The sequence below is a fragment of the Rhinopithecus bieti genome, unplaced genomic scaffold (genome assembly GCF_001698545.2).
Source record: "Rhinopithecus bieti isolate Rb0 unplaced genomic scaffold, ASM169854v2 scaffold_27898, whole genome shotgun sequence".
Classification (NCBI taxonomy): Eukaryota; Metazoa; Chordata; class Mammalia; order Primates; family Cercopithecidae; genus Rhinopithecus; species Rhinopithecus bieti.
This window is the reverse complement of record NW_016812636.1, coordinates 703,542-726,543: the sequence shown is the minus strand read 5'-3', so window position 1 is coordinate 726,543 and position 23,002 is coordinate 703,542. Positions and strand designations below refer to the sequence as shown.

The 23,002-nt window shown below is 35.0% G+C and overlaps 1 long non-coding RNA gene across 2 annotated transcripts in view; it reads left to right on the top strand.

Annotated features, from left to right (window-relative positions):
• Nucleotides 1-21,467, top strand: part of LOC108545123 (uncharacterized) — a 67,064-nt gene extending 45,597 nt beyond the window's left edge. Inside the window, exons 4-6 of one of the 2 annotated variants that reach the window (XR_001890048.1) lie at nt 6,205-6,322; nt 18,301-18,453; nt 20,893-21,467. This is a non-coding gene — a long non-coding RNA (uncharacterized LOC108545123). The remainder of the gene's footprint in view (nt 1-6,204; nt 6,323-18,300; nt 18,454-20,892) is intronic. The other variant, XR_001890049.1, reaches the window with a different exon arrangement.
• Nucleotides 21,468-23,002: the final 1,535 nt, after the last annotated feature.

Sequence of the window (23,002 nt, the reverse complement as noted above, 5' to 3'; positions counted from 1 at the left end):
AACATAAGTAGCAATCTGGCAAACAAGAGTTGAACCTTTCTTGTGGATCTATTTTGTATAACTGGTATTTGGAGGTCATAGGGAGAACACTGAATGGTCTACATTATTTTAAATATTAATAACACTTCAATTCTAATGATGATAAGTACAAATACATCTAGAAAACTTGGTTTCACAAAGAGCGGATATTTAATGAGCAAGTTTTATAAATAAGTTATATTTTTATTAAAAACTAAAATGTATATTGTGTTAAAAATATGTATCAGATGTGTGATGATGTAGCCTTCTGACATCTTGCTACACTAGTTACAGTTTATTTTTTCAATCTTACAAATTACCATATATTTTAAAGCAAAAATATAAATATTTGTTAAAGCAGTGTATTCTGTATCTTTCGTTGAAGTAATTGTATTTCAGTGTCCAAACCAATAATATAATTTTTGCAAAATTCATAAAATTGAATATTCTTCAGCTAGCTCAGGTGATAATGGTACTTAGAACGTTTATATTCTATGCCACTCAAAGATAACTTTGGCATCTAGAGGTTGCTGTCCCCTTTTGGGTGAGTCACTTTCATGTGTCTCATGACTGAGGAAGGAGAGAATCTACAAATATTAATTTCACTATCTCACTGGCAGAAATGAAAACCGTTATTGAGGCTTAGTCTGATTTCTCCAATTCAGTAAGTGTCTAGATATCTTAAGATATTGCTTCAATGCAATTTTATATTCAATTTTAAGTATTCCAGAATGTTTTCCAAGGACAAACTTCTTGTTAACTATTAAGGTACCACGGGTATCAGCTAAACAGATACACATAATGAAAGTTTTCAGGTTCTTTGGATTTTAGGATTGGTATCGTGCTTCAGAAAATGAATATATTCTTTATATAGAAAAGTTGCTACACTTGTCCTAATATTCATTCATCTGTTTCTCATACCCTGAATTTATGGAGTAAAGCCAATTTTAAAATGAATTTATTCTTGCTGAAAGTTTGCTGGATATTTTTCTGTCAAAGTCAAACTATGTCTACTATATGGTATTATAATACCATGAGCCTAGTTTTTCTAAAATGCTTCTGCTGTTATTTCGCCAATGTGTGCTCTTGAAGTGATTATTCTACAAGAAAACATTCCTGAATAGTTTTACAGAGTTAGGAGTTGTGGGTAGACTCCCTGGACAGCCTCTGTATTCTATCACTTATTCTTTGGCAAAGCCTCATACTTCCTGATGCTTAATCTTATTACCATAAGATGGAATTTTATCACTTTGTACATGGCTTTTTGCAGCTCTTTTCCACTCTGAACTATTTTACTGATCTCATTTTAAAAGTTGTTTTATTATGCCATTAATTTGTTCAGAAACCTCTGGGGTGTTTCAGTTACAAATCTCATCCATGTTGAAAGCTCTTCGGGGTATAAAGAAGGCGTGTTTTCTCACATCATAGTACAGTTTCAGATTCCTGGAGACCTTAGTTTTAACCCCAGATTCAACATTTAGGTAGGGCATTTAAACTCTGAAGTCCTATGTGTAAAATAGCGATGTTTCCCTCAAATGGTTCCTTCCTCTAGGTGCTGCCATAAAGAACAGATGATCCATTTTCAGAGAGAATAACAAAACATCTGGCACACAGCAGACACCTGTCATGTTAGTTCTGTTTCTCTACTCATCTTATTTACTACCCAAGACAAGTTACAGCTCTGTGTCTTTAAAAAACACAAATTCGACAATATGCAAAATTTTGCTTCTTTAATTCTTCTATTTCTTTTTCATCTCTCTGTATATGATTTCAATGTTATAAACGTATATTATGCTTGTGTGCCTAATATAGACTGAATATTATTGTATATACTACATGTTTATATAAACAAAACACTCTACAGACTTGTATGTTCAAAACCATGTAAAGTTTCATTTGTGCGTAATTTAGTTAACTTTAAAGTCAGTTTTGATAATAATAGATTCTTGCCCTACATGGTAACTTTAGCACCCAGTCTTACCATCAAATATGTACCCTCTTCCATTTTCATAGTCAGTCGTACCTCTAAGGCAATATATTAAACTAATAGAATATACTAAACTAATAGAATATACTAAACTTAACAGTATATTTAGTTTAAAATGTACTAAAAAATTATATTGCCTAGAGGTGCGACTGTGTGTGAATACGGAAGAGGGCACGTATTGAATGGTAAGCTTAGGTGCTAAAATTGCCATGGGAAGACTTTAACTAATATATATAGCTTGAATTTGTCTTTCCCTCTACACCCCTCATCTACCTATATCCCTATTAATAAGTCTACACTACTTACAATTTCACACTTATGTGTTGCATAATACATATACAAATAAAACCTGGACCATGCTACTACATGAAAAAAATAATGCAATATGATTCATGCTGAGGAACTGATATGAGTCTTAAAGACTCAGATACACTCCAGAGATGACTCAAAAAGCTTCGCTCCACTTCACGCCAAGCTTCACTTTCAAAAAGCTTCGCTCCACTTCACGCCAAGCTTCACTTTCTGCAGGCGGTGTGGTTTCTGGGTAATTTTTCCCTCATGTTTCTTTTATCAAGGTCAATTATTGTGTCCCTGCCTTCCTCATTATCTATAGTGTTTCTCAAAACAAGGACAAACATCTTTTACTTTAGAGAGTTTTACTTCTAATAAATGCAAGAACTCATATAGAAGTAGGTCAAAGTTTATAACAACAAAATGCTACAAAACTTTAGAAGTCTTATAAATGTCTTTATAATTGTATTTAATTCCCCACAAACTACTGTTTTCTATTATTTTAGTATCATATACTCCATAATTTTAAAATTTTCTACAATGAAATGTCATTTATTAAGGTATGAATTAAAAGTGTTCAAATTTTTCTCAGCTATGACTTGTGTGACTTCTAAGGTAGAGATACTTCCATAGTTCAGTGAAGGACTTACTTTTTCAGTAGTTCTGACACAATTTCAAATACACCTGAGTTACTTAAAACACCTTGGTTTCTGTATCCAGAGATTCTTATTCAATAGGTCTTGGTTGCAGCCTGGACATCTGTATTTTTAACAAGCTCCCATGATGATTGCAATACACAAAACGATGTTATATCTGGGAAACATTGCATTTTACTGTTAGTATAGAACAATAGCTGTCACCTGTTTGATACTTGACAGGTCCTCATTTAAGGTATCAGCAAGGGGGAGTTTCATAATATGTCTTCACGTCCAAATTTATGTTCTTTAAAATGTGCATGTAAGCCAATCCTTGTTTCTCTAGTAAACTGAATTCAGCTCAAAAGTGTAATTATTCTAGACAGTTTAGCAAAAGTTTGGGTAGCAGTGGTGGGATCACACTAAACTTCGTTTTTCAAACAAGAAACAGTGTTGTGAAGATGATCAAAATTCGGTTTCTTTGAAGTGATTTTTATCCCAGCCTACATAAAATGTAGAACTTGTTAGATTTAAATGGTGCCAGGTTATAATAAAATGTTCGATATTTCAAACATATCTATCGTCTATGAAACAAAAAAATATGTCGATTATTCTTCATTGTTTCATGATGAGAAAAAGTTGTCAATCATTGCTTTATTTCACAGTTTTCTAAAAGTTACTTAATCCCTAAAGTGGAAAGCAATCATTTTGTGGGAAAATGTACAATGAAAGCAAGCATTTTACTAGATTTCTTAAAATCAGTCTAATAGCTACTCAGTCATGATTCCCATTTTTTAAAATAAAGAATTAAGAAAGCAACATGCATATCAATTTAGTTTAACAGGACTTTATATGTGACATTATTAATGTCTATGACAGCTTTTATAAACCAAAACAAGTTGTGCAGGTATCTGAACTGTACAATTCATGAGGTTTTGAAGTTGACCATTCACTATGCGGGAACACAAAGTTCTAAGCCATGCAGGGCTGCAAAAAAACTGGAAACAATTAAAGCAAAACTCAGATACCCCAGAGATTGTCATCCAAATAATCCTACTTTATAGAAAGTCATTGCAGTAGTTTAGCCAAAAGGGTACATCAGTTTTCTAACTTGTAATTGAGATTTGCATTATTAATGCCAAGGCTATTCTTCATAATTAGGCATAAATATATACAGAAAAAGAAAATCTTATTAAGTACGTTCACTGCCATGTAGAAAATAATAATGTTATGAAGAAAACATGTTATAAAATTATCCCTGAATAAGAATGCTCATATATATGCATAATTTTTCTTAAAGACTATTTTATTATGATGAAGTAAACTTAGAGTCCACTGTCTTCCTAATAGATCTTGTTTTAAACAACAGACTTTCATCATTATAATTTTCAAGGAGGCATTTATTTTCACTATTTTTGATTATTATGCTTCTTACCACAAACACTTCTCTTAAAATAGAAAGTAACAACATCAGCCTGGCGCGGTGTCTCACGCTTGTAATCCCAGCACTTTGGGAGGTGAAGATGGGCAGATCACAAGGTCAGGAGTTCAAGACAAGCCTGGCCAACATGGTGAAATCCTGTCTCTACTAAAAATACAAAATTAGCCGTGTTGGTGGCGCACGTCTGTAGTCCCAGCTACTTGGGAGCCTGAGGCAGGAGAATCGCTCGTACCCAGGAGGCAGAGGTTGCAGTGAGCCGAGATTGCACCACTGCACTTGCACTCCAGCCTGGGCGATGGAGCGAGATTCCGTCTCAAAAAAAAAAAAGTGATAACATCATGAGGAAGATGTTATGACGTTTTGGAAGAAAAACGGAGATAACATACAATTTGTTTCAGAGTAGAAACACATTGTATGAGCTTTAGTTCTATTTTAAATAAGTACATTTCTACACATATTCCATATATGTGGCATGCAGACTGGCTCTGTCCATTGCAGATGTTATTAAACTACTGCATGACACACTCATAATTGGTCTTAATCTCAAAACCATTTTTAGCAAAATATGATAAACAGCTGTTATTCATCAACTAAGGTTGACAACTTTTGTGAATTGAAATCTATGACCAGATGTATGCTGCCCTCTTTGATCATTGAGAAACACTTGCTGTATCAATAGATACAATGAGAATCTACACTTGAGTCAAGGTGCAAAATACTGTTAATGATAATAATATCTAACATTTATAATATTTATTATAACATTAATTGAATGCTTGCTATTTACTAGGCACTGTGCTAAAGACTTTATATGGGTTATCTAACTGAATTTAATTAATCTATTCTATAATTCCTATGTTTTTGTCCATATGGTCCACATTAACAAGATAACAACAAAATTACCTTGTTTTATTTACTGTGTACACCTCACTGTCTGTGCTATTTGGCAGACTGTAGGGTCTACATGTTCAATGTGATACCGAACATATTGTCCTTAGAGGTTTTAATTCTGATGAGATATGACTAATCCACAATACAGAAGTTGCACATGGAATAGTTTGAAAGACAAAGAGGGGCAAGACCAAAATTATCTCAAAATAATAATGACAATCATTTAGAAAGGAGGGAAGACAGAACTGCCTCCACACTTTAGTGATAAACCTGCAGAGGAGTAGAAAGACAAATAGAAAGAACATGATGAAAAATAAAGTAGGCTAGGATCATGAATTTAAGTGTACAGGTCCAACTACTTAACTAACATGGGCTAACACAGCTCAGAGTAATGAAACTTCAATGAATTTCGTCTTGGACGCATTGTCTAGCATACTGGTAAAAATTACAGTTATAATTATCTCATATTAATTAATATCATCTAAAAGAATCTCTTTAATGTATGCCTTATCATTTTCCATCAAGTTAAAATCATAAGATACATATTTGTAATAAGACAGTTTCAAAATATACATGCAAATACATACAAAATAGTTTATATATATAGTATTATATTAACTAAACTTTTGAATGTAATCTGTGATTATTTGTAAGGTTTAAACCAATAAAGGTACTCAGTATTGTAAAAAAAAAAAAAAAAAAAAAGGGAGATTTTGTGATGATAGTGTTTCTGTATTTGATTCAAATGTTCCTAAACCAACTATTTATTTTTGTGGGGGAGGGTGTGGGGCATATTTTAGTGTTTTGAACAGAGGTTGTTATAATTATTAAGTTATTAGGGTATAGTCTAAACAAATATAATGAGTATCATCTTTAAAATTAAATAGTCCTTATTTGAAGATAATTTTTATTCTAAGCTCCAAACCAATGGCAATTGGCAGGAACTTGCTAAGCTCACATGGGACATTTGAGCTTTAGTGAAGAATGACTGCAGTTTGCTTTCTGAGTAGAATACGGAAAACAATAAGCTACAAATAGATGTAACTCGCATTTCCCAAGGTAAGATGCAAACTGTTAACACAGAAATAAGTTTCCTAACTCTGGAATCTATGTTCAAGTGAAATAAAGTGAGAGGCTAAAATTCATTGCTTAGATGTAATTGATGAAACAATTTTAATATAGATGTATATAACAAAGGGAAGTGGAAAGATGAATTGCCAAGTTACTTCATAAGAAGCTGTATCACAGCTTGTATTTGTATGTGTCATACAAACCATCAAATCTGAAAACAGCCTTGTCTTATGGGGATAATGTATGCCTTTTATTAAAAAGATAGAGACAAAGTATTTTATGGATACTTTTCTTTATCAGTAACACTATGAATTTAAGATTTATAAGTAGGGAGCGTATAGGCTGAAGAGTGCACATGCAGTAATATATTTGGAGAAAATGCATCTCAACAAGAAATCACAGTTCAAGATGATATCTTCCTATTGTTTTCAAATATCCTGTTCATAGCTGTTCATAGCTAACAAATTACTTCCCTTCAAAACATGTAGTAGTGAGCCTAATTCAGAGTTCCATCTCGACACCAGCCTAGAGCCCCATCATTTTCTTAACATAGTCTGCATTCTTGCTATGTGGAAATTCTTTGCTTTAAAATATGTGTTATTGCGTGATAGTGGATAACTTTTCTGCTACATTCTTTGAAGATCCCCTGAAGGGAGCTCTTGAGGAGATTCTACATTTGAAATACCAGCTAATACCACAGTCAATAAGCTTTTACTGCTTATATTTCATTACCAGCTTACAATGCATATTATGCACTGACATGCATACCCAAGTCAATGTATAAGGTACAAACGCTGAATGAAATATGAGCAGGATGTAGGCAAAAGTCCTTCCATTTTTCAAATGTATTTTCTGACTTCAGGGCAATAATATTTTCCACATACAGTTTTTTTAAGTATAGTTTCTGAAAACAGATTTAATATGCCATTTTGTTTTCTTTCTTAAATTGTACCGTTAAAAATTAAAGTGGGCATGGGAAAGTTAAAGATTGAAAAGTTTTTTTTAAGGCAAATGCATTGTTTAAGAAAAAAGTGTTTAATATATAATACTATTTATCACTGATAATATCTATAAGCAAAAAATAATAAAATACTTACTGAATACATAAATGGATGGATGATGGAAAGATACATAAAAACAGTGGCCAGAAAGGTAAAAAATAGAGTTATCAATTAACATTAACTTTCTTGAAAAAAAAGATCTAGAGCTGAAGACAAAATGTAAGGCACATTTTGAAAATTACAAGTAGCTCAGTTTACCTGCGAAACTGGTTGTGGAGCAATGAATGAAATTTGGGTGTAGGGGCAGAAAAGTAAATACAAATAAGATTTGGTAAATTTACAATCACTAAAATTACACTATATTATATGGACAATGTTCCTTTACAACAAGTATTTTCCTTTACACATTCAAACCATTTTATTAATAAAAGTTAAAATTATAACGCACGAGTAATGAGATCTACAAAGGCACAAGTTGCAGGTTGGTGATCCAGTAATTACAAAAGAGAAGCATAGAACAAAAAATGGTTCTCATGATCTACAGTATGTTTACTGGAGGAAACTCTTAACTGACTCTACTGCCTGAAATTTTTGTCTACTCTGGAGGAATATTGATATTGTATTTTAATTTAATTTTCTAAGGTAAAATTCTAATCATTTCATCCCATTGCTTCTAATTTTTCATATAACTGCCCTTTGTTTTACTAATAAAACCTATAATTCCTTGGAAGAAATGCAACAACTTTAAAGATTTGGCTATATTTTTAAGCCTTTGTCCTTTGTATGCAACAAACATGATGTTCATTTGTCATCTCTAAAACCTTTACTCATCCACAGCACAGGCTCTGGAATCCCTCTGCCTAATCACTCTCCTGGCTTTACCATAACCTTAAATGAGTTGTCAAATTTTAAATCCCCATTTTCTCATCTGTGAAATGGGAAAATAATTATAATAACTTCTTTATACGGCTGTTTTGCAGACTTGAAAAATTCATAATAATTAATTAGTACCATATCTGGCACATTCATTCAGCAAAAATGTATTAATTGCCTATTATGTGCAACACATAATTTTAGATAATTGAGATTCAGAAGCAGATAAAATAGTAAAAATCTCTGTTTTCATTTATTCTAATAAATAAAATTGTTAATAAGTACTAATTTGTATTAATAATGCTTTTTAATATAAATAGTAATAATAATAAATGATTCTTCAAGATTCAGCTTAAACATCCTTTTCTCTGGGAAACCTGCCCTCATTCCTTTCTGATCTGCTACTGTGACCTTCTGTTATGATTTGAATGTTTGCGTTCCCTCCAAAATTCATGCTGAAACCTAATACCCAACCCAACAGGATTGGGAGGTAGGGCCTTTAAGAGCCTCCGCCCCCATGGATGGGATTAGTGCCTTACAAAAGGGCTGAAGAGAACTAGGAAACCTTTTTCCCCTTCGACTCTGCCATGTGAGGCACAGCATCAAGACACTATGTTGGAAGCAGAGAGCAACTGTCACCAGACATCAAATGCCAGCACCTTCATCCTGGACTTTCCAGCCTCTAGAACTGTGAGAAATAGATCTCTGTCACTTAAAATTATTCAGCCTGTGGAATTTTGTTATAGCAGCAGGAGTAGACTGAGTCTCCCTCCCACCTGCTTTTTAAGGTATCTTCTATCTTAACACCTTTTATCATAGTACTCATAACCTCCACAGCTACCCTATGATGCTCAAGTGAAGGGACCAAGGCTTATTCCCCCTTCTCTTGCCAGCCCCTAGCATGTGTATGTCCCACAGCTGGAACTTTCTAAGCATTTGATGAATGATAGTATATGCCATTTCAACACTGAATTAACAGAATAATCATAAACCTATGCCATACTACTTGTATTTTAAACTCCCGTTTTTGATACCATAGCCCAGCATTTTGTCCTAAGCGATTATTTAGAATTAATTATACTTGGAAAATTACCTTAACATCTGCCACTCTAGGATCAACGTAGAGAAAATTGGCCTCATTTTGAAGAAGGAAACACAATGGCATGCAACCTTTAAGGGTTAAAAAAAAAAAAAAAAACCTAAAAATCCCTTAAAAAAGTGTATTTTTGAAATAGATTGAGTAAAGAATACAACCTTCATGAGTGCTGAATCTTCTGCTTGTCTTGTTCACTGTTATATCCCTAGAACAATACCTGAGATATAGTAGGTGTTCAATAAATACTTGTGAAAGGAAAGAAGGAAGGAAGGAAGGAAGGAAGGAAGGAAGGAAGGAGGGATATGAAGAAAGATCTAGTTTGCATTAGTAAGATAATCTGTGTTCTGAGTATAGGTGAAACTAGTCTAAAAATATGTGTTTATTAAATGTTTATGAATACATCCTCAGAAATATGTATGTTAAAATCAATATATTACTATATATCAAATGAATTTATATTTAAATATGAGTTCAGTTGTTATAGCTTTTATTCTTTAAAAATTGGTATTTCAGTTTAAATATAAGGATGTACTCATTTAGGATTGATACTCAAGGGTAAAACAAAATTTGTTTCATTAAATCATCAAATTAATTAGTATCAGATCATCCAGTTTCTAGTCACCTTTCACGCATGGAGCTGATAGTAGCTCATTTTTTGTTGGCCTTAGAAACTGACATATATTTATGACAAGAAGTTTCTAATCTAGAAACACAGGAAAATGAATAGTCACATTGCAGAAGGGATATAAATATGTTAATGAACTAAATCTCTCCACTTAAATCAGTCTTTTTTTGCTACTCTTTCTACACAGAGAAATTGATTCAATATCTAGATCGAACTCTGTGCAAAGGAGAATAAATTAAATGAAAATAACATTTGGAGAGTAAGAAAAAAATGAATATTAGAATGAGTGGACTGTGTGCTTTTCAGAGCCTTGGAAAAATGCCTGAGTTTAACAATTATGTGATTATGCAAATTCTATTTTTGTATGTAACTAAATATCTAATTTGCGGGTAGGCTTTCCATACAAGTCACACAATTCTTGGATGTCAAAAACCTGATCTATATCTCTTTGCTTCAATTCTTTTCCTAGGGTCAGGTAGATAAGGTGACAGACTGTGCAGTTTATGTAAACTAGATAGCAGTGGTGCCCATTGGCACCATCCCAAATATGGGTTCATTTTTCAGGTGTTGGATTTATAAGAGAACTAAAGAAACTTTATTTTATATAAAATTTGATTTTAAATATTTGAAACTAGTTAAAAATTTTTAAAGACACTTGGCAGGCTGGACTTGGTGGTTCATGCCTGTAATCTTAGCATGAGAGACCAAGGTGGGTGTACGGCTTGAGTCCAGGAGTTTGAGACCAGCCTGGGCAACATGGAGAAGTCCTGTCTCTATAAAAATTACAAAAGTTAGCCAGACATGGTGGTGCATGCCTGTACTCCCAGCTATTTGGTGGACTGAGATGGAAGGAGAGTTTGAGCTCAGAAAATTGAGGCTGCAGTGAGCCATAATTGCACCACTATACTCAAAGCAAGACCCTATCTGGGAGACAAAACAAGATCCTATCTCAAAAACGAAACAAAACAAAAGATATTTTGAAGACAAAATAATATAGAACTGAAATGCAGTCTCTGGCCTCACTGCAAAGAGATTGGATGTTCATGCACTGATAGGGTTTGGCTGTGACCCCACCCAAATCTCATTTTGAATTATAGTTCCCCTAATCCTCATGTGTCATGGGAGGAATCAGGTTGGAGGTAACTGAATCATGGGGCGGGTACCCCATGCTGTTCTCTCGATAGTAAGTGAGTTCTCACAAGATCTGATGGTTTTATAAGGGGCTTTTCCCCTTTCCTCAGTACTTATCCTTCCTGCCCCCATGTGAGGAAGGATGTGTTTGCTCCCCCTTCTGCCATGGTTGTAAGTTTCCTGAGGCCTCCCCAGTCCTGTGGAACCGTGAGTCGATTAAACCTCTTTGCTTTATAAATTACCCAGTCTTGGGCAGTTCTACATAGCAGCATGAGAACAGACTAATACATGTACACACACTAGTACCAAAATTTGGGTTTTGATTTTTAAAGCTTCACAGACTCCCTGCTTTCAATTACAGGTCTTACACTTTAACCTGGTTTATTTCTCTGCTTTTTGTTTTGAAATATTCTCATGAGCAAAACAGGGTTCCTAAGGCTTGGCTAAAATGGTCTAGATGGCTGAATGTTAACATATACCCAGTAAATCAATTATGTGCTTCTTGTCTATAAAGCCAGAACTAAGCTACTTATTGAGAATAAATAGCATACTAAAAAGCTAAATCAAGAAATATATTAACATTTCTCTATGCATTATGTGCAACCCAGGACAGTTTTAGTAACAACTACAAGAAAACCACTTAGAAAAAAATTTATCAGTGCAACTCATTCACTCCAATTGAAATGACTATGCAGTTGGCAAAGAAAGCATTGATATGCCCTTGATTAACATGCCAGATTTATTTATAATCTGCAACTATAAACAAATAATCCCTTGTCTTCCAATGCCTTATCAGGGATGCTCTTCTGCAGTTCTGCCCAGCCTGTCTTGTCACATGCTCTGACATCTGCCAGTTCAGCAGCAGACACTGCCACTGTGAAGTCTAAGTTTAAACCACTCCATCCTCTGGGAATATCCTGCACAGAAATTTCCCTGACACATAGAAAACTCCGAGTCTCTCATGTAACCTTATATAGAGTTCACAAAGTAAAGTGTCCTGCTTTTTCAGGTCACTTATTCTCATTTACTGCATGTTGTCAGGGATTATTTGGTTTATTCTAACAGAATTGGGTATGCTTTTTTTTTTTTTTTTTTTTTTTTTTTTTTTTTTTTTCATTATGAATGACCTGTGACCACCATAAAGTCATCTGAACTGTTGGCAGTGTGGCACATCAGATACGCCAGATGCACATCAGTTATGCGTCTTCCCCACTCTTAACACACATCAAATCAAAAACAAAATCCAATTTGTATGCATTCTTGGAACAGAATATTGACAAGTAGTTTAAGCACTATTTACAAGGAAAACGACATAAAAAGTTTTTGAATTCCAAATTAAATTGTTAAAAATGAAAATAACATGACTGTAAACTCAGGGTTCTTAACAGTACCATAAGCATCAATATATACAAGCACCAAAAGCAGCAATATATTCATCAGAGGGAATATTAATCTGTTTTGATTTATGTTTCTCATCTGGAAGCTGTTTTGTCCTCATTCCTTCCAGTATTCTGTTCAACTCTTTTCCCCTTTATAAATCTGAATATATTCTCTATTCATCCATTGCATAGTTTTATAAAGGGGAACAGAGTTGAACAGACAAAACTTGTGTTCCAACATCTATTAAAAACGTTGAATACTAGAAGGGATGAGGACAAAACATATCTGAGCCTTGAAATTATGTTAAAATTCTCTCTTCTACTTTTGCTATTTTAGAACACTATTTTCAATACTAGCCTTTCCCCAGCTTATTCCATCACGTACTTCCCACATCTTTCAAAAAATTGTTCAATTTTTTCAGTGGCTTACAAATTCAAATTCTTCTTCTTTATTTGACTCTGAGTTTAAAATTATGCCAAGTCTACCTATCCTTAGAACAAACTTTATTACCAACCTTTTTCTCTTCTGTTTCTTAGCCTGGATCTCATTGACAGAATCCTCTTTATTTCCTTAATTCCTTATAGCCACTAAGTCTCAAAGAGAAGCTGAACGACCTTTGAAGGTCACTAGGATGCTACGTATTAGATGCATTGGCCTTCTTCAGTCATGTAACATTTACAATTTGGACTGTTCCTTGAAAACCCATTTTCTCCATGTCCTCTTCCTGCTTCTGTAATTGTCCCTTCCCTGGCTGTTCTTTCTTTCCTATTCAATGCAGACATGCCCTAAAGTATTCACTTTATTGTCTTTTTTTAACAGATTGAACAATCATAGAAGAGTATTAGGTTGAGTCTCCTAAAGAAGCTTTTTTTTTTTTTTTTTTTTTAAAAAATTAAAAAAAAAAAAAAAAGATTTTGGTTGGGTTTCCAAAAAAAATTTTTTTTTTTTTTTTTTTTTTTTTTTGAGACGGAGTCTGGCTCTGTGGCCCAGGCTGGCGTGAGCGGCGCCATCTTTGCTCCCTGCAAGCTCCGCCCCCCGGGTTCCCGCCATTTTCCTGCCTCAGCCTCCCGAGGAGCTGGGACCACAGGCGCCGCCACCTCGCCCGGCTCATTTTCTGTATTTTTAGTAGAGATGGGGTTTCACCGTGTTAGCCAGGATGGTCTCGATCTCCTGACCTCGTGATCCGCCCGCCTCGGCCTCCCAAAGTGCTGGGATTACAGGCCTGAGCCACTGCGCCCGGCCAAGAAGTTTTAACAATAAAATGCTGCAACTGTTCTCAAGGCTGAGCGCTGTGGCTCATGCCTGTGATCCCAAAATTTTGAGAGGCCGAGGTAGGCTGATAGCCTAAGAGTTCAAGATCAGCCTGGGCAACACGGCAAAACCTCTTTTCTACCAAAAATACAAAAGTATTAGCCAGGTATGTTGGTGCACGTGTTATTCCAGCTACTAGGTAGGTGGGAGGATCCCTTGAGCCTGGGACATTGAGAGTGTAGTAAGCCATGAGTACGCTGCAGCCTGGGCAACTGAGTGAGAACGTGGATCAAAACAAAACAAAACAGAAAACAACAACAAAAAAGTCTATGTATTCTATATATGCATGAATTAGAGACATAGAGTAGCATTGTGCTTGACAGTGGGATCCCCAGCTTGCCATTAAACCAGGTTTAGAATCCAACATGGCCACGTATTAGCAGTGACACGTAGGGCACGATACTTCACCTCTCTCTGTCTCAATTCTCCTACCTGTAAAATAAAGATAATAAAAGCACATCCCTTATTGTTCTGAAAATGAAATGACTTAATATTTGTAAGATGATTAGAATGGTATTAAGGGCATTGTAAGCATGCAATAATAGTATACATGTTCAACACAATAATAATAATAGGCCGGGCGCGGTGGCCCACGCCTGTAATCCCAGCACTTTGGGAGGCAGAGGTGGGCGGATCACGGGGTCAGGAGATCTGAGACCATCCTGGCTTAACCACGTGAGTGAGCCCGGCGTCTCTGACGTAAAAATACAAAAAGAGCCCGCGTGGTGGGCGGGCGCCTTGTGGCGGTCCCAGCTCGTCAGGAAGGCTGCAGGCTAGGAGAATGGCGGAACCGGGGCTGCGCCCGGGCGAGCGCTTTGGCGAGAGCGCAAAGTGCGGCCGCGTCGGGGGACTGCGGCCGCGGAGCCCTGGGCGGCCACGAGGAGCCAGACTGCGGGCGTCGTCGCGGAAAAAAAATGAGAGTAAGAGAGTGGAGAAAGTGAAGAAGTAGAGAAAGCGGTGCTAAAATAAAATAATAGTGAACATATTCTTGTTATACATATTCTTCTTTCCAAATTGACCTTTTCCCTAACTTGATTTATTTTGGTCCAAATTAGTCCCCAGGCTGAGCTCTGTAACCAACTTTTTCATAAACAGTAATTTCACTCTCTTGCTTAAAAATTTCCAATGTGCTAATTTTAATTGACACCCCTGAAGAGAGCACTTTTTGTTAAACCCCTTCCAACAATCATCCAGTTGCCATGTATCTGTGTCCATTTTTTTTTTAATCGTTTCAAACACTTTGAAATTGTGCTATGTATCTGCTTGGTTTTTGTTTTTGTTGTTTTTTTGTTTTTTTTTTTCAGTCAGCTCATGTAAGCTGTAAATGCTTTCAGAGCTGGGACTCTACCTTTTTGGTACAGTAGTTCTTAGGCTAAGAATTCTGTCTGACCTACAGTACAATATCAAAAATACTGTCTGGATAAATGAATAAATCATTTCTTTATATCATGATAGAAATAATCATTACTTATTCCAAACAATGATTCTTTATCTCATACCTTTCTTCATATATCCTACTTTCTAGCTTATATTGAGATAGTTTGTGAATACAGGTGACCCTTGAACAACATGGGGGTTAGGAAAACATCCCTCCTGTGTAGTTGAAAATCCACATATAACCTTTGACTTTCCCAAAACTCAAGTACTAATAGCCCTCTGTTGACTAGAAGCCATATTGATAACATAGTCAGTAAACATATATTTTATGTTATCTATTATATACTGTATTCATACAATAAAGTAACCTAGAGAAAAGCAAATGTTATTAGGAAAACCATAAGGAGGAGGCGAAAAAGGAGGAGTTGGTCCAGGTGTCTTGGGTGGGAGACGCTGAGGAAAATCAGTGTATGAGTGCACCCTCCTAGTCCAAACTCGGGTTGTTTGAGGGTCACGTGTATATCTTACTTTGCCTTTCAGCTTCTTTAGCTCACTGAGATCAAGACCAAATTTTATTCATCTCTGTTCATCTTTTATAGTACTTTGCAAGTACTTATTTCATATATTAGATTATCGATACATATTCGTAGACTAGATGAATTGGTAAATGTGTGCAAAATCTCTCTATAGCCAAGTGAATAGCTAATTAGTATTAAAATATATTAAATGTCTTTTAATGGCTCTAGAGTTATAGTTCAATATCTTCTAGGAGTTAGACTTCAAAGCACACAGGTGTTAGATTTGAAACAAACCATTGTATTCAAAAAACCCACCAAAAATTTATTGCCCACCAAGATAGGGCATATGCATTAAATCTGTCAATGATTTTTTTTTAAGAATCAAGAATGTTACATAAATGAAACGTAAATATAAACATGACACAAAAGCTAGTAATAATCATTGTCTTTAAATCAGGAATAATTAAACATGGCAATGCTTGAAGTAATGCTGATCAGATTATTACTATCTCCTAAGGCAATCATCTAGGTTGTCGAAAGCACTATTTCATATTGCTGCTCATTCACGTTTAATGGAAAATAAATGACAAAATAACCTATGGGAAAGCATTTTCAAGCATTTTTTTAAAGTTTTGCCATAAAATTCATGTTTAAAAAAATTACTTGCAATTATATATATTTTGCATAGTTTATCTTGAAATAAGAGTATAGAATTTTCAAGTTATCTGAATCAGAAATTTTCTCTTAAACATTGTTTTAATGAGAGGTTATTGCAAATTGGCTGATTTAATTTACATTTCATGGTATTATTTTGGTGAATGTGTCAGAGACACTACAAGCATAACCCAAGAACTCTTCTTTGACAAGGAGACTGAAATGTGTCCAAGGACATTCAAGATTCATTTAGAAACTCAGGATCAATTTGTTCTACATAGAAAGACTTTTTTTACATAACATAAAACTAGTGTTTATGTTTAAAATATTTTAAAGTATTTTATTTAAAAAATAAAAGTGTAGATTTCAAGTATTTATAAACTTCTTGTTTAAATACATATTCAGTTGAACAATTTTACAGGGCTACATTAAGACATTTCTCATTGCATATTCAAAACTGTGTAGTATGTGGCTTATAATATCGATTACTTCTTTTCTTTTAATATTCCAAATTATTCTGCCTTTATTCAAGCTACAGCATCTCTTTGATGTACTACTAAAACAATGTCTTCATTTGTTAATGTCTGCTTCATGGTCAGTCTTTCCTATTTCTGTCCCCACCACCCTCCATCGTTAAGCACAGTCTAAGCAATGCTGATATTATGTTATGATCTTTCATTACTCTGGTGGAAACCATAAATAACTCCTCACAATTACCTAGATAAAATAATGAGAAATCTTTCAGCTGCATATAGCAAAGAGGCCATGATTTAGTTTTCTCTTCAGCAGCATTTGCTGCAAGTTCTTTTGAATATTTTGCTCCAGCAACCAACTTCACAGGTTCCTAAACATGTCAAGCAATTTCATGACTCTTGCATTTCCATATTCTGTCTCTAGTTTTTTTGAAATGCCTCCTACCATTTATTGGTTTGGCAAAGTACTACTTATTCCTTGGAACCAGCTGAAGATAGTTCATATCTCCGAGGAATTGCTGGACATATGTAGGCAGAATTGAAGGCTTTGTTCCCTATGATTCTAAAATATTTTGTATGAACTAACTTGTTTTACTAAACTTACTACTCTGCACTGTAATTGTTTGTATTCTTGTGCATCCTACCAAAGCCTGAGCACCGTGAAGTGTGCTACTCTATCTTACTCTTCAAATGTTTCTTAAATAGTAGGATTGATGGATGGATGATACTTGATCTTTTATTATAATGGTGACATTATACATTTTGTGTAAGTTGACACATTTTAAAGAAATAAATATACCAATAAATCACTAATACTGTTACTATGCCTTGGTAAATCAACACGTCCTACAACATTTGAAATAACACATCTCAGCAACTAATTTACTTCCTGAGTTGTCTCCATTGTTGAGATCAATTTAAAGATCTCCTTTGAAACATGGATTTAGGAAGATGCAGGAAAGTAATGAGTATAGATGTTTATTTTTCATTTTGTTAGGTTTATTCATCTAATCACAACATGGAAGTTAAAAATTATTTAACTGTGCTTCTAGTATTTTTATTTTATGCCTAGAAGGCATCTCATATTATACTGCAAGCTGCCAGAATGTGTGACGTTTCTTTAGGTATATTTCTAAGAAAGAGGCATTGACAGAATGGAGTAGCAGAGGGTGACTTTAAAGTCAACCACTCAGTCACAGATGTGCTCCTAGAAATGCATTAGTGTCCAGGAACCAAACTGCATGCCACTGAGTTAAATCCTAGAAAACCGATAGTGATGATAATGCAATCAGCTGAAAACATGTCACCGAGCTTGGTTACCAATGATTCTTGGAGTCATAATAGCAGCATATTTTCATTAAGAAAAAATACATATACAAGCTAGTACCATTTCTACTCATAAGAGGAAAAAAAAAAAAACCACAAGCAGTTTGCTAGATATTTTTAGTATAAGACTCTGACATGCATGTGTTAGACAAAAGGAGAGTAAACATCTATGAACTTTGGTCTTCGGTTTTTCTCACATAGGGAGAGCATTCGCTGAAGTGTAAAACGGAGAAAATAAAAATAACTTCAAAGAAAGCTGGAAGCAAGGAAGCCAGGAGATTAGCAGGGATAAAATGAACAATTGGGAGAATGCCTACAATATCACAACTCTCATATCACATCAATTTTCCTCAGGTAATATTCAGTAGCAATTTCACAGTTTCAGAAGCCCAATACTTTTTTTCTGTGTGCAGGACTCTTGCACAGAAAGCAATAACTTCTCAAAAACAACCATCATGCAATCTCTTTTGTCAATAAAAAGCAGCAATGCCTGAAGCATGACATCTAAATATGCCTTAAATCACTCATGGGGCTATCCTATTAACAGTGCAATGCAGGCATAGGACCTTGTTTTATGCCAGTATCATGGATTTCATTCTTAATTTAAACAGGTATTCCGAAGATTTCCCATGAGTTATTTTATGACTATTTCTTTCACCATAAGTTTGCATGTAATTCCATAGACATGAATTTTCTGAATATGGCCACAAGAAATTGAATTTTCTGAATATTTTCTCAGACTTGATGTATCCTTAGTATAACAGGAGCAGCCCAACCTGGGTCTACTCTGTTGATGACAGAATGTCAAGTTACCTTGTAGGAATGACAGAGTCAAAATTGCCAATCATGTAGCCCAAGCATGCACAACAGAAAAAGTTTTGACCTTTAGCAACACCCAGAACCCATGATTCCTCCCTGTGGAACCAAGGAGACCAGGATATGACCAGAACCTACACCCTGAAACCTTTTCCAAACTCAGGGGTCCATTGGCCCAAAAGATCAGGAGCTAAAACCCTCCTCAACCTGCCTTACCATAAATGGTCAAATTTGAAGTCCTTCAATTAGACTCTGCCAGACGAACATTTCTTAATCCTTTCCCTTGTCCTCTGGTCCCTTAGAACTTTCCCCAGACCCTAAATTAGTAAGATAGATGTGAGTTGCATCACCTGTGTCCTTGCTGGCCAGCCTGGCAATAAAGACTTTCTTTTCGCAAAAATCATTGCTATAGTGTTGATTTCTATCTGTTGTGGGCAGTGAGCTCATATTGCTCAGTAATATTACCAGATAGTGGGTCACTACTGATTCTCAGATTTTCACAAGTCTTTAAAAGCTGGAAGCAAAGACTGTGTACTACTCTACATCTAGCTGATTAAAAGCATACATGGGGATAATAAAAGAACAGTAGATACAAACAAATTTGTTCAAATAGACAACTTGAGTGAAATCCATGGTTTCTTTGACCGTGTGGTTCTCTGTATTTGGACAAACCGTGGTACAAATGACATTGTGTGAAGATGCTTGGACACTGGTGTACATTTCTAAGGCTCAGTGTTTTTGCTGAATCCATTGGGACTGGGAAACCAATTTAGACGTAAGTGAATTCTTTGTTTTAGTTCAAAGTTATCAGTTGGTGTTACTAGCTTGGAACAATAAAGTAAGCTCACTAAGAAAGTGGACAACTATTTTAAGACTAAGAATAGGAAGAATTAAGATAATTTGGGAAGATAGAAAAGCAGTCAACAAATATGACAAGTACTTTGTATTCTTCCACATGAAGGAGATAGAAATATAAGATAGTCTTATTTTCAGGGTTAAAGTAAAAATACAGATACTATGAAACAGTACAATGCAATATGAAAAGTAACAGAATCCAAGTGTCTATGAAGGGCATAGAAGATAAACGATTCAAATCTGACTTAGAAGGATCACAGCATGTGCTACACTAGATAACAATGTTTGCACATGAATCAATAATTTGAACACTAGCAATTCTGACTTTATAATATTTTACCTAAATCTACTCTTATCTTCTCCAAAACAATATAACTTGTGCTTTAGAAAAATTTCTCAAAGAGACTAAATTACTTTCTAGGTTTTTTGCATTGGTTTGTGCCATTCACACTGCTTGAGTTCTACTTGCAACTAGTTTTTTTTTTTTTTAATCCATCTTCTATGTTATATAAGTGCCTCATTAATTCACCAGTAGCTCTCTAGATAATACTTAGTTGCTTTCCTTGTATGCTACCTGGGCACTTTATATTCATTTCTACTTCATATTTTATCATCAACTTAGCTGTAGGCTTTCTTTTACAGGCAGTATAATTATTGAGGATAAGGATGTACTTCATTCTTCTTTATAATTGGCTCAGGGCTTGATATATAGAAGATGCTCAATAAATGTTTTTTAGATGAATACATGTCTGCATGCGTGGGAGTACTCAAGATTATTTGAGTAGTTAGTGACCTCCACAGCGTGATACGAAGTTTGCCACCCTTATCTATTTGTCTTTGCTTAAAGCCATTCTTCCTGGTTTTGAAATAGTCCTATCCTTGAACATTGCTTACAAAAACTACCCAAGCATCATCAGGGAGGATTTTAGTGAATATAGAAAACTTTCTAACACAAAGTAGGATGCAAAATTTAAAGTAACTCATAGGTTGCCAAGACAACATTTCTTCAGTCTCACAGTTTTACTGAAATCTGATTCTGAAAACCACTTTATCTAGAATTTCATGTTCTACCTCACAATGCTTGATGTTTATTTTAATGACATCCTCAGTATCTCTTTACAGATTCATCTAACTCAGTGATTCCGTCTCATAATGCCCGTGAACTCTGGAGGGGTTCTTATTATATTTGATGCTATGGTGCTACAGAACATCGGAAAAAGAAAAGAAGAAGGAGAAGGAGAAGGAGAAGAAGAAAGCGAATGATAGTTGCACTGATAAAAGAATGCTAAAAGAACAGTGAATCCTTTCTGTTGTTGAGCCCACTTCAGAAATGAACTATGATTATCCAGGCTATGATTTTCTTAAGGTCGAGTGGAATCAAGACATAGAATAAAACTAAAATAAACCACTGGCAGCAGCCACTGAAATTTCCAGTTCTCAAAACAGCTTTCTATAACCAGAGTAGGATTTTTGCTTAGATTTTCAATTCTGTCTAGCCTCCCCAGGTAGACAGAGGCTAAGGGGTTGGGCAATTGAGATAACTGAAAGGAAAACATTTTACAAGAAGTAAAGCTAGTAACTAGCATGTAAGGTTTTTTTTTTAAATTTGATAATCCAACTATTTTAAATTAAACCTAATATACAGAGATGTGTAAAATGTGACTCACTACTGATATTCTTACTATTTTTTTGTTTAGAGAACACAGCTATTTTTCATTAAACTGTTATTGTGTTTATCTACTTGTGTTTATTACGGCTGTCTAACATAAAATTTTAAGTGATTAAATTTAAGTTAGTTGCCTTCATTTTAATTATTTGACCTAAATAAATGTGGGCTTTTGAAAGGGATTCAGATCCCAGGCAGAAAAAGGATTAAGATATTAATGATGTTGCTAATGTCACAGAAAGGAGATTTCAGATTTCACTGTAGCTTAGTCTCTTGTGACATTCGGGATGCTTTATCATCTGTAGTGAATTTCAAAAATGACCACAGTAATTCATAGTCCTTCCATCAAAACATGGGAGGGGGGATTCCTTTTTTCCACATATTGAATACAAGTTTGTCTTCAGACTGGTTTTGATAAAATAAATGAGACAAAAATGCAATTGCACCTCTGAATCTAGACTTCAAGAGGACTTGCAATTTTTATTAAGTTCTTGGAACTCCTAGCATCTGCTGCCATGTGAACAAACTCTCCCTAGACTGTTGGATGACGAGAGACATGGTATAGCCACCTTCATTAGCCATTCTAGTAGAGAGAAAAACATCAGATGTGAGAATAAGACCATTTTAGATATCATGGCCCATGACCAAGTCCATTACTGACCACAGAAGCATGAGTGGGCCCAGCAGCAATCAGCTTAGTCTGACAAGATCAGCAGGAATGCTCAGATGACCAAAAGACTCATCAACAATGATAACGATTAGTTTTAAGCACCACCTCTGTGGGTGGTTTGTTACATGTCATAAACCAGCTGATGCAATCTTCATTTTTACATTCAATAACCATACTGTTGAGCACCAATTTATTTATGGTATGTAAGCCATTGTATTAAGAACTGGAAATACAGAAGTGAACAAGTCATAGTCGCTGGCTGCAAAGTAATCACCACCTTTTGGGAAATACATTTAAGTCAACAAGCATCTTAACACAATACAGTAAGTACTACGATAGGGACAAACAGAGGTTTCTATGGGCCATCCAAGTGCTCCATCCAAGATGTATCCATAAAACTGTCCATCTTAATTATGCACGTATCAATGCATTCTTATTTACAGACTTGTATAAAGTCAAAATAGCCAAACTGACATTCTGTTTAAATGCAGTGGGCTGAACTAATACTCTTCCTTTCTCAATTATCAAATAAAAGAATAAAAAAATTAATTATATCACATTCTACTCTTCCTGGTTAGCAAAAACAGAGCTCTTTATAATCAGGCAGGGAGAGGAAAAAGCCAACTTTTATTCAAAACCATAATGCAGGTTTCTAGTATTACAAAAAGTACAAAATCAAGGCCATGCCAGTGGAATTTATTCCAATTTGACTTAGATTCACTAGTTCCATGGAATGAAACTGTTTCCCTTGAGTAGATGCTCTTATTTCTTAATGATTTAGAAAGAAAATAAGAAACAGTTTTCTTTAATGGGGAAAGTGAATTCATGATGATGCTCACATATGGAACTGGATTTAATTCACTTATCCCTCCATGCCTTGACTCTCAACCAATAAT